We start from the raw sequence: 12,092 nt of genomic DNA on the forward strand, positions 1-12,092 counted from the left end.
CACCAAAAATGTATGACATTGATAATCATTTACTATTTTTGGAAACTGAATTACCATCTGTTCATATAATGGGAAAAATTATCGCCCAACATTTAAATTTATCAATGGCAAAATTAGACTTTCAAGATTTTATCCAATTCGATAAAGATTCTTTATTTTGGGACAGTTACGAACATTTTACAAAAACTGTTTGTGTATATTTGCTGACAAAAGAATACACAGAATGTTTAGTGAGGCATGGTGTCATTTCCAGACTGACACAATATCAAACGTATGGAAGTGTGGTTACCATGGTATCTGATTTAAAAATTCTTTTGCATGACCAGCTATTTTGATGTAATGTAACCAAGAAACAGTGAGTACCAAAAATTTTATTCATTGAACTCTTTGGAAAATGTTAAGAGTCTAAACTAAATATTGTGAAATATTTTTAGGTAATTACATGTTTCGAATTTTTCTCAGTGAATATACTTGTAAATAGTATTTCAGCAAAATAAAATGTGCATTTGTAAACTTAAATGAACAAAGATGTGTGTTTTTGTTGTTGTGTTTTTCCACAGTGAATTTTTACTCAGTTATTCTGATTAGATCTTGATATTTAAATCCACAACTTTATATCTTAATGCAATTCTGTTTAATTATTTTAAAAAAATCACAACTGTGAAATTAATGCCAGGACAGGAAAAAAAAAGTGTTTGAAAACGAAAATCCATGTATTGATTATTTTAGAAATTGTCTAATGCTACCTATTGACATTATTTGAGTTATCTGAAAACAAATCGTTCACATAATCGAAAATCCGAACTGTTAGAATTTGGTTATTTTTACAGAGAGTGAGAGAGAGATAGAGAAAGAGAGAAGCACCTAATTAAACCAACAAAACGTGAGTTTAACACTTCTTTAAAGTTTGGCATAGAGAAAATGTTTGTACTGTCCAGATAACACATATACAAATTTTACCTTTCCCTACACAAAGTAAGATAAAAACACACCAACGGTATATCCAACAGCATGTGAAAACATATCGTTGAGTCATCTGTGCAAAAGGTTCATTTTGAAGGAACGATCAGGGTAGGGGATGGTAAGTGTAAACAGTACTATAAGAAAATACCAGCGAGTCGAGTGACTTTTGACTTAAGGTAATCGTTCACCCACTGCAGCTGCTGATTTGTGTTTGGTTATGCAAAAATAATGGGTGAGCCACAAATTCTTTGAAAGTTTCTTTGTGAAAAGTTCTAATTGTTTAGAATTTTGTAAACGAAAGTTACCATAAAGTATACGATCAGAGCTAATAATCAGTGAAATAATAATAAATAACTCTTTATTTGTGGTGCCATATGAAGTAATCGAAGAAGAAGAATGAAGGAAAACGATTATGAAAAATCGACAGTGGGTGAAAAATACGAATTTTCAGTTATCATTGGGATAATTGATGTACAATTTTTTTTGAATAAAAGTTCAAATTTATTTTCTAAGGAAATTTGTATTTCTGATGGAATTAGTGTGAGATATGCAGTGACAAAATCACCTTGTAGTTGGAAAGAATTACCTGAAAGAGTTAAAAAACAGAATTCTTGGTTAATAAAATATAGCCATCAGCTGGAGTGGGAAATTGGTTCACTATCTCTGGACAAACTAAGAAATTGGATGATAGAATCAACATGCAAATATCAAATATTACTTGCCAAAGGAAGAGAAAAATCAAAAACATTAACGAAGTTAACAGGGAGGCCTGTTCTTGATTTAAATGAAATTGGATGCCCAAAACGTGAAAACATAATGTGTACTTTTAAATGCTTTTGGAAACATAATGAGAGATTCTGTGCTTTCAATAATTCTCTGAAGTATACGTATTGGATTCGAAATTATAAATATGCAACCCTTAATTTTACTACTACAGTAATAAATTCCCAACAAACAAACACCAAATGAAAATTAACTTTCAGATGAGAGTCACATTGTCAAAACCATACGATGGCAATTCCACAACCATGGAAGAACCTTTGATGTATTTTTCAATTTATTTATTTTCTGTATTGTTAGATTCTGTAAATACAATTTGTAAATACTATTTCGTTCAATAAAATGTGTAAATTAAATGAACAAATTGGGTGTCGTAGATGTGTTATACAAATTTAAGAAGGAAGATAACTTTTTTTTTTCCCTTGTGAAATTTCATGCCACAAAGTAACCAGAGAATTTTTTTTTTGATTCATTGAATTAAAAGTCTTATTTGTTCGTTATCTACAAACAAGGTTAATGAATGAAATTTAATAGTGTGGGAAAATAATTCACAAATAAATTCTACTTACAGAAATAGGTTAAGAGCACAAGGAATCGAAGGTAAAATTAATAGTTATATTGGTAATTTCCCAACGGAAACCAAGAGTGCGAACCAAAACACACGATTTCTCACCTACATACAACAAAAGGCGACCGAATAAGATAGATACCTTAAAGGTAAGACTTAATGAGAAATATACAGTGTTGGAAAATAATTTCTCATATACTTTATATATTTATTAATTCAGCTGAGTTATTCTGTTAGAATATGGCCTGTAAAAGTAAAATACAGAAAATAACGAATCAATTGAAAAAAAAATTTCACTTGTCTGAATTCCATACTCTAACAGCAATCGGCATTCGAAACCGGAAATAACACTTACCCTAAACAAAACGGCGCATAGACTTTCCCACCAAATATGGACAACAGTGGGAAAGAATTAATACAGACAACCAATCGGATAGTACTCTAAATTAAAATTAAATGTAAGCATTAATTTACAACACCAATGAATACCGACGGTAACGAAGAATGAATAATTTTAGGATATGTGTTATTCAAACATCTTGATACTAAGTCCTTAGTCATATGTAATTATTTGAGAAATATCCAAACTTGAGGAAATGCTACCTTTTGAACAATACCCCAATTTGCAGATGTGACTCATGTCATCCCCTTTGAAGAAAACCGCTCGCTCGGGGATATTGCAAATGACGAAACCCCAGCATCTACGGTCTGTAATCTAAAGGACGAAGTAACTAGTTCAGGTTACAGTATTTACAGAAATTTCATTCTTTGTGGTGTTTGTGTTGTGTTGTGGATTTAAAATTGAACTATTTTGGAATATTTGTATTTAGAAGAGTCATCTGGTAAGCTGTAAGTACTTTTTTAACTTAAACATAACTGATCGCATTTTATTTGGTAAGCGTAATTCTAATACTGAATAGTTTTTTTTTCCCATAAGAATAATCATAGGGTATATATTAGAGTATCAACATGGACACATTAACGATTTTTTTTATGTCTAATGTGTGTGTGTGTTTAAGGACAGCTACTTTAAGTATATAATTAATTATTCAGAAAAACTCGAAACACGAGAGCCATCACGACTTTCTCTAAGAATTTCCACACTTTAACAGGAAAGAAATACCCAAAATGTATTGGAAATTAGTACAACCATCTATAGAAGAAAAAAAAACTGTATGTTTGTGTGACATAGAATATAGTTAAATTAAATTATCATTCCAAAATCAATAACAACAAACATTCACGTCACGAATCCTAATATTATCTTGATCTTGTCAGAAGAAGTCCCACCAATCACGACAAGATTACTTAACCACTAAAATCATCCTTCCCATTCAAAACAATAACGTCACTTATTTACAACTAACAAAAAATATTCACGTCACATTTCCTTATCTTATCTAGATCTTGATCTGGTTTAAAGTGTCCACCAATCACGACACGATTTCTTATCCACTAATATCATCCTTTCCATTCAAAACAACAGCGTCACTTATTTACAAATAACAAATGACGACATTTATTTACAAATAACAAATGACGTCCCTGATATTCATCTGACAACAACCAAACATTCCACACCCATGAACCCACGAACACCGGAAGCATTTGGTTTAAACTGTCCCACCTATCACAACACGAATCCTTATCTCCAATATATCTCGCTTTTCAATTCAAAACAACAACGTCACTTATTTACAAATGACGACATTTATTTACAAACAAACCAAAACACAAGAACTGAAGCCATTGACCACATATGCTCCCAGGGAAATTCCTGACTCATGAAGTCATGCACACCGGAAGCATTTGGTCAGAACCTCCATCCCTACTAGGAGCTGAAGCCATTGACACATATACCCTCAGGGAAAAGCCACGCCCACCGGAAGCATTTGGTCACTAGAGCCACCCATACTAGTAACGTTTCTATTAAATTTAATTATCTCCAGAAAATCCTGATTAGATGCAATGGTGATAACCATTCCAGTTGGGATTCGGCGTTTGGCATCATTAGGTGTGGGTGGATGGGGGTGATTCTGAAAAATATGGCACTTCATGATGGAGTAAGGGATATCTCGAGTGATGTCCTACCAATAAAAATATACCAACCAATAAACCAACCAGATTGAATTTCGCAGATTCTAGGAGTAACTTTAAATACATTGAAACTGGCTCAATTTCCAAATAATGGAAAAATTTGTTCGCAAATTTCAATGGCAAACTATTAGGTGCTTTTAATGTGGAACTAAAGTAGTTTGAGGCTCTATAATAAACGGTGGATCCAAAAAATTGTCCAATATAATTCGACGCTGCTGAAACTTAAATCCTTGAGTGCTTTTAGAGAAGAAATATTCAAGAAAGTGCGGTCAATTGGTTTGGTTTAGCAATCCAAAAACATTATGGTTATACACAGGCATTTTTTGAGTTACAATCACCTACCAGCGGGCGTTTGTCTCCTACTACCCCAGAAAACATCAGATTGTCTGGGTTAAGGCCAGTGAAAGCGATCAGTTTGGCTCAGTGTAAAGCCCTCCAGGATAGGATGAGACTGCATGGGCTGGCATCCCAGTGGAACACTTGGCTTTATGGAATAAGGAGGAGAGGTTCATTTAATATTCAAGTGGTTCTGAGAAGGCCAGTGAAGTCTGGCAAAGTAGCCTTTACGCGTCTTAGTTCGCTTACAAGCAATCTGAGCTTTGTGATAAAAAATATCGTAAGATGGATAAATAGAGCATGAAAGAGCACATCTCTTATATCAACAGCTGCTCCCAGTCACTTGGAATACCTTTGGATATCCACGCCAGACAGACATCTATCATACCACGTTCAAAGTTATTTCGTGGTAATATTGATTTATTGCTGCGCGACATTTTGCTCGATGTTTGTTTGTTTAGAGATACAAATTATAATTTCTAAAAGGCGAATATACAGATTGATTGCAGGGTAGAGCTTGCGTCTTAATTATATTTCTGTGGTAAATTTTAGAAACTCTTATTTTTTTAATATTTAGCTATCAAATATAGCTGGATTCATAATATCGTTCATTTTAATATCTTACCCATGCCAAACTGAAGCCTCTCAGCTCTATATTTGAGTATTTATTATTTTTATTTTAAGGAAAGGTATTTCAACTAATTCTTCCGAAAATTGACTTTTCGCTTCCACCTGCTCTGTCGGATTTAAACGGTTAATTGAATGGGGGATGTAAGCGTAGGAAGATTTCCTGTTAACCCACTTCATTGCCAAGAGGGTGAAATCTTGATAATAATAAAAACAGGAGGGAAATTTCAGCTTATTGTTTAAAAAAAATTATCGAAATGTGTCACCCCTGAATAATTTCCTTCGTATTTTATACTCGGCTCTGCATTTACAGAGAAAACTATATCAACTAACCTAAACGTCAATAGATGGCAGCACAAGCCAGTGATGTCATTTGCTTAAACAATGTACATTTTTAGTTATTTGAATCGAAATCTTGCATGGAAGAAAGTCGAAAATATTTCCACGTTTTAGAAATAATAAAATCTCGATGAACGACTAGCAACAAAATTATTGTTCTGTTCCCGTTCGGCTACAAATCACGAGGCCGGCGAGAAACGCTCACTTTTTTTTCCTTTGGAGGAATGACTTGAATTCGAGTCTATAGTTGGTTATTTTTCGTTAGAGCGATCAGCCTTCTTTCAATACAGCATTTCAATGCGCATTCTCATTTCCCCATGTTTTGGCAATTGCTGGTAAATTGCGATCGAGCTGTTACATTATTCCAAGTTGATATCCCTAAAACGTTCGTTTGATTTTTTTATTCACTAATTCTTCTGCCTCTTTGAAAGAATGCCTAAATTCGGTTTTTTTGGATCCAACTAATTGGATCGTCTTCATAACTTCGGAAGAGTTCTACAAAACACAAGATTTTATAGTTTCTGATTTCAAGTGCTGTTCTACTGAGAAAAATATTCTGGAGACCTGAGACTCCATCTAGAATGGAAGGATTAACTCCGTACAGATGAATTCAAATATTTAAACCCCCACTAGGTGGTCACCAAGTACTTTTAAGCACTTAAGAGAAAAGTACCAAAGGAGTATATATAAACGTAAGCATCCAAATATAGCGCTTCTTCAGGAGTCCTTCCCTTTGCGTCTAAGACCTGTTTGAAATCAAAGCTTAAAGCAGATCTGTTCTAGCTTTTTTTTTTTTTTTTTTTAAATGTAAATTCCACCTGCACATGGTTATGGACCCATTGTAGCTTGGGATAAAGTCATAACAATATGGAAATAAAGAAACATAAAACTCTTATATGCCGCTTCAAAAAACCACCGAGGGTGGTAGTTCACAACTAAGCAATGAAACTCCCCTAACACTGCAAAATATACTTGAGACACCGTTCCAAACAAAAGCCCCTCTTTTCGCTTCATTCTGCGTTCTGTTTATTATTCATTAAACTACGTCTTCGACAGGTCTTATGCAGAACATTGCGTTTTTGTTCTCGATTATGCTAACAAGAGGAAATACACACCAACGGTTGTTTCCATGGGAACATGTTTCGTTCAAGTGATTTCATTTTATTACATAAAAAAAAGGCAAATCTTGCATTGCATAAACTAACGCTGTTTAACGGTAAGGTTTTCATACTAATAACCAGAGACATTAGAATATGCAATCAAATAGGGATAGAGGGTCTAAGTCGGAGAAAAGGGATAGAACCTATAAAGTCACTTGATAGCCTCAAGGATTACCAGTTTGGTGATGTCATCAATATCCAAAGATATGAGCGAGGCCTTATGAGTAACTCACGATATTTTGGTTGAGAGAATTTTGTGTGCATGATTGCTGAAGAAAAAGCCTAATTGGACGCCATTTGAGGCATGGGGGACTGATTACAGAAATAATGGAGGGGACTGTAGAAGGAAAGAGGCCACGAGGCAGACCAAGAATTTCATATATAAATAACATAATGATGCTAACTGACGCTAAGAGTGATGAAGAGATAAAAAGGAAGTGTTGTGATGTGCTGCTAGATTTACCAATTTTCGGATTGATGCACCAAAGAAGAAGAAATTGCGGATAAATTTAAGCAGTCACTCGCTTCTGTGTGTGCGTTCTTACGGGGGCGGCATTCGGTGAACGTAGATGATAAACTATTGGATTTAAAGGAATGTGCCAGGTTTGAGCGGGTCCTTATGAATAAATTTTAGCCATTCATTTTGGTTTGGGTGAATGATAGAAGGGTGAGAGAGGTACTGTGGAAGCCATACAGAAAAAGAGAGAAGGGAATGGCTGGTCTGATTGTCTTATCTACATTTTTTTTTTATCCTCAGAAAAAAAAATTTAATACATAGAGGTTAATGATGTCCTCCTATCTTTTTCTCCTGAAATAATTCAAGTAGGAGGACTGCGAATAGATGACCCACAAGAGTGGGTGTGTATATACACACACACAAAGGATGCGTTGCATTTTTCAATGTGATAGCGTAATGAAGAAGTTACGGTTTTAAGCATAACCGCAGTACTCACAGAATAAATTACTGAACGCAGTGAAGCAGAACTATTTCACTATTATTTCACTATTTAAATAGTCACATTTTGATGTCAACTAATTAATATAGGGTGTAACATAATTATGGAGGTCACATTAATGACACAAAAGAAAACTGCAACAGTTTTATTTAGGGTAATAATGTTGCACATTTTCTTTAATATAAAAATAGACATAAGTTATAGAAACTCAAAAAAAAAAGAAAAGATATTAACATCAAGTTTATTTCCGGGTCTGAAGACAAATAAACAGGCTCATGATTTTGTTGGTTTTTCCATATGAAGATGCATATTTAAAAGAACAGTATTATTAAATGGGAGAGAGGGAGAGGGGTGTTTCCAAAATAGCTGTTGATCCTTACCCGTGAAAGAGACATCATTTTTAGTCATGGGTTAGTCATAATTTTAAGACAATAATATATAAAATAGGATGCTTTGAGAAGTGTAAATGATGAACAAAAACATGAAGCCGCCACCTCAAACTGTGAAAAACTGGTTGGCAACAAAATATGATATTAAAGTCTGAGAAATTGATGCACTACGCTGGAAGAAAAGGATACGATAGTGTGATCAAATCAGCTGATATGTCACTCCGTGCAACAAAGAATGGAATATAACTTTATTTTTCGTCTGATTTGACTACTTTTTACAGTTCGAACTGTGAAACAAATCAAAAGAGAGGAGCTCCACACCAAAGGCCTAATCCTTACCTGTTCGTGGTCTACATCATGATGTATCCGCCTGGGTACTGATCGAAGATGGACTGGGAATTTCAAAAATAAGTATTCTGCGTTGTCTGAACTACAGAAATATGATAATATACATGATCAAAGGCCATCCAGAAAAGAAGTGGAGTTAGCAGAGGAATATTTTGGATACCACGTTGGCATACCTGGAGTTACTAAACAAAAAAGGCAAAATACTCGGAAAACTTGTAAATTATAATAATGAGAAGTTTTAATCATGATCACAGAAGGTTAATAAATAATTAACACGAAAGTAATGCTTTATTCAATGAGAGAATATTTCAAGTAAATTGATGCATTTATGGTCAATGCAGACAATTCTAGTAGAGAAGGTGGAATTCTGTCCGCTCGATTAGCCGAGTGGCTTTACGCTTCGCAACCATATGCATGGGAAAGGAGTGGCCTAGGTTCGATTCCCGTCGACAACGGGAGCCTAAGGATCATTCTCAGCCATAACCAAGTTAGCCGGTCATAAGCGTGAACAGCAGGGTTTTTCTCTCCAGTTTATTTGCGGTTTTTCCTCCCGCAAGCAAGCAAGCAAACAAACAAACCGGCCCCGTGAACACACTCATCTACAGACGTAGGATACACTGGCAGGCAGGGCTAGCCACCTTATCCTCGGGACGGGTACGACTTAGAAGGGCTAAAGATAGCTCCGTAACAAGCCACTAGGCCTAATACCTGAAGGGAAGAAGCAGTTGGAATTTGAGTTATTAGTGAAGGCAGCTGAGATAAGGGAAAAAACAATCGTGTCCTTGTATTTTTCGATCGAGGATTATTGCTTCAGGCTGACTTGAAAATGATATTTCGTTCGTCTTGGGAGCAGCAATTAACGTTTGACAGTTTTAACCTGTAAAATCGACATAAAGCAACACATCCGAGGATCAACGTATTATAACTCAAAATAGTGGAGGATGAAAATGACTAATGAATAAAACACACACACACCATTATGCCTTTATTTTCAACGTAGTAAGGCATTCGGGATCATCATCTGAATTATTTCGGTAAGATGTAATTATTCTAGTCTTGAAAAGAATAGTTTGGACTCGGCCTTCAGGAGAGGGATTTTTAGTTTAAGGGCGACAGATGTGCTAGAAAAGGTACAGAGGACCATTGAAACCATACTTCTTCCAGACTTGACTTTTCTTTGCAGGTTTAGCAAGGCTAATAAGAAACAAAAAGGCAAACTGACCTTATTCCTTGCATGTCAATGTTAGTTTCAACATCAAGTTTTCTCTGAGTCCATTTGCCAAGCGACCTTTCAAAACTTCAACTTCCCATCCAGTATAACTTCAACATCCCTAGCCTCAGTTTCTTGTAACATAATCCCACAGTATAATGTGTCGTTATATATCTCATCGCGCCAAAGCGCATAACTGGACTAACATTGAATTGATAGCCATTTTCACGAGCCCACAGTTCCAGCCTATTCAAATCATTCTGCACGCGAGTAGCACAGTCGTGCTCTTTGCTAACAAATTAATAACTCTTGTTAGATCCTCCCAAATACCATTACTGTGCAGATTGAGCAACAATGATCAAAGGATTGGTTCCTGGATCATTGTTTGCTATCATAGTGACAAGCTACTGATGACAGGAACCATTCAACTGTAGACTCTCTCTCTCTGATACAATCTTTTTTTTTTTTTTTTTAAACTATCAAGCTCACTTCAAACATGAAAAAACATGTTTTTTTTGGAAGTTTTTTCCCACTTGGTTAGACTATTATAAATTTAGTTTAATCCTTTATCCAAGTGTAAGCAAACAAAGTTTGCGCCTGATGTATCTTCAGGACTGGGGAAATTCGTGGTAAAGGTGGACCAAGCTCTCATCATTCCTTGTCTTAGTATCCCATAATGCAAAGCACATCTCCTTACGGACATGTATAATGCTATGCATTAAGGGAAGGGCCACTACCCAGACCGGTTTCGACCTTTATTGAAGTCTCGTCAGTGGGAGCCAGACCCAGAGGTGGAGATACTAAGGAACAAGCAATGGAGAAGTCATCTTTACCTATACGAGTTGCCAAAAGGTGTCTCACCTTATTATTAAATTACTAAGACAAGAAGTGATGAGAACTTGGTCCACCTTTGCCACAGTCCTGAAGATCCTTCAGTCGCAAACTTTGTTTGCTTACACTTGGATAAAAGATTAAACTAAATTTATTATGCATTTTTTTTTCTTCTCAGCAGTCTGCGCGTTGAATTATTTGCTATCATAGTCTTTAACCCAGGGCTATCGTATCTTGGTAATAAGTTAATTTTAGATCTCAACTTTCTTTCTCTCTTCTTTCCATAATCTTTTCGTACGTACTATATTCATCATTACTTAAATGATTAGTTCTAACAAGCACCACTATCTCCTTTTTCAGTTTCTATATTACATTTACCACATCTTTAATTTTTGATTTTCACCATTCTCTTCTTGATCTGCTCAAGTTTTTCTTTTAACCTGTGAGCGTTTCAATCGTTACTCGATTTTTCCCTAATTATTTGGTCGATTATCCATCAATTTGTTTAAATCGAGATATTTCAAATGTCAAGTTCTAACAACAACGCCGAACAGAGGATTCCTTATCTACGTTAACTTGTGCTTACCACTCGAGGCATTTGAAACAACGATTGCGTGGGAAGAGTGAAGGAGTATTAATTACAATTCCTTTCATTCCTTTCGAATGAAAGGAATTGTAATTAATACTCCATTTGTTCTGTTCGGTATTTTTTTAAAGAATAAAAATTCCTGTCGAGTAGATCTGCATAAAACGCAAAACCTTCTAAGTATCTGCTCTTCCAGCCACACCAGTTACTCTTTTAACTTATTAACTCTCCATTTTAGGAAATTGATGGATCCATAACACCGTCTTCATTGTCTGACATCGATACTGAATTTAGGCTGCAATAACAGAGCGTCATCTTTAACGTAACAAAACATGAAGATTCTCTAAAACTAAAATAAAATTGCTAACTTTATCAGAAATAATTTCAAGTTAAATAACCAGACAATCAAAAAGGTACGGATCAAGATCATGTATAGATCTAAATACATTTTATCAACTGCATATACCCAATTTTATAACCGGCTCAGACTCGTACATCGTTTACGAGGATATGGGGAAATATATAAAGGGGCAAAGATTAAATATTGAAAATAAATGCGATGGCTAGATGCGGGCGCAACTCACCCGAGGTTGCAAGATTAATGTAGTCGAGTTAGCGACACATCTAGATAAACTGTACGATTCCGTTAATAATCATAACGACGCATTACGATCAGTGAGAAACATCTCTAATGAAAGCTGATCCGTATTTTCTGCTGATTCCTCCACTTGCTTTATCTTCGAATGAGAGATCGTTCGGATGAGGTTATATTTAGCAAGAAATTCACGTCACCCAGAGTATTTGATAAAGTCTGAAATATAAACATATCAGAACAATAAGCATACCTCCGCATTCTGGCTACTCCCTGTGAAAAGTCTTGTAGTCCTTCCATTAAAGGGTGT

The sequence above is a fragment of the Typopeltis vanoorti genome, chromosome 15 (assembly GCF_054136105.1).
Source record: "Typopeltis vanoorti isolate ZY-2024b chromosome 15, IOZ_Tvanoo_1.0, whole genome shotgun sequence".
NCBI classification, from domain to species: domain Eukaryota; kingdom Metazoa; phylum Arthropoda; class Arachnida; order Uropygi; family Thelyphonidae; genus Typopeltis; species Typopeltis vanoorti.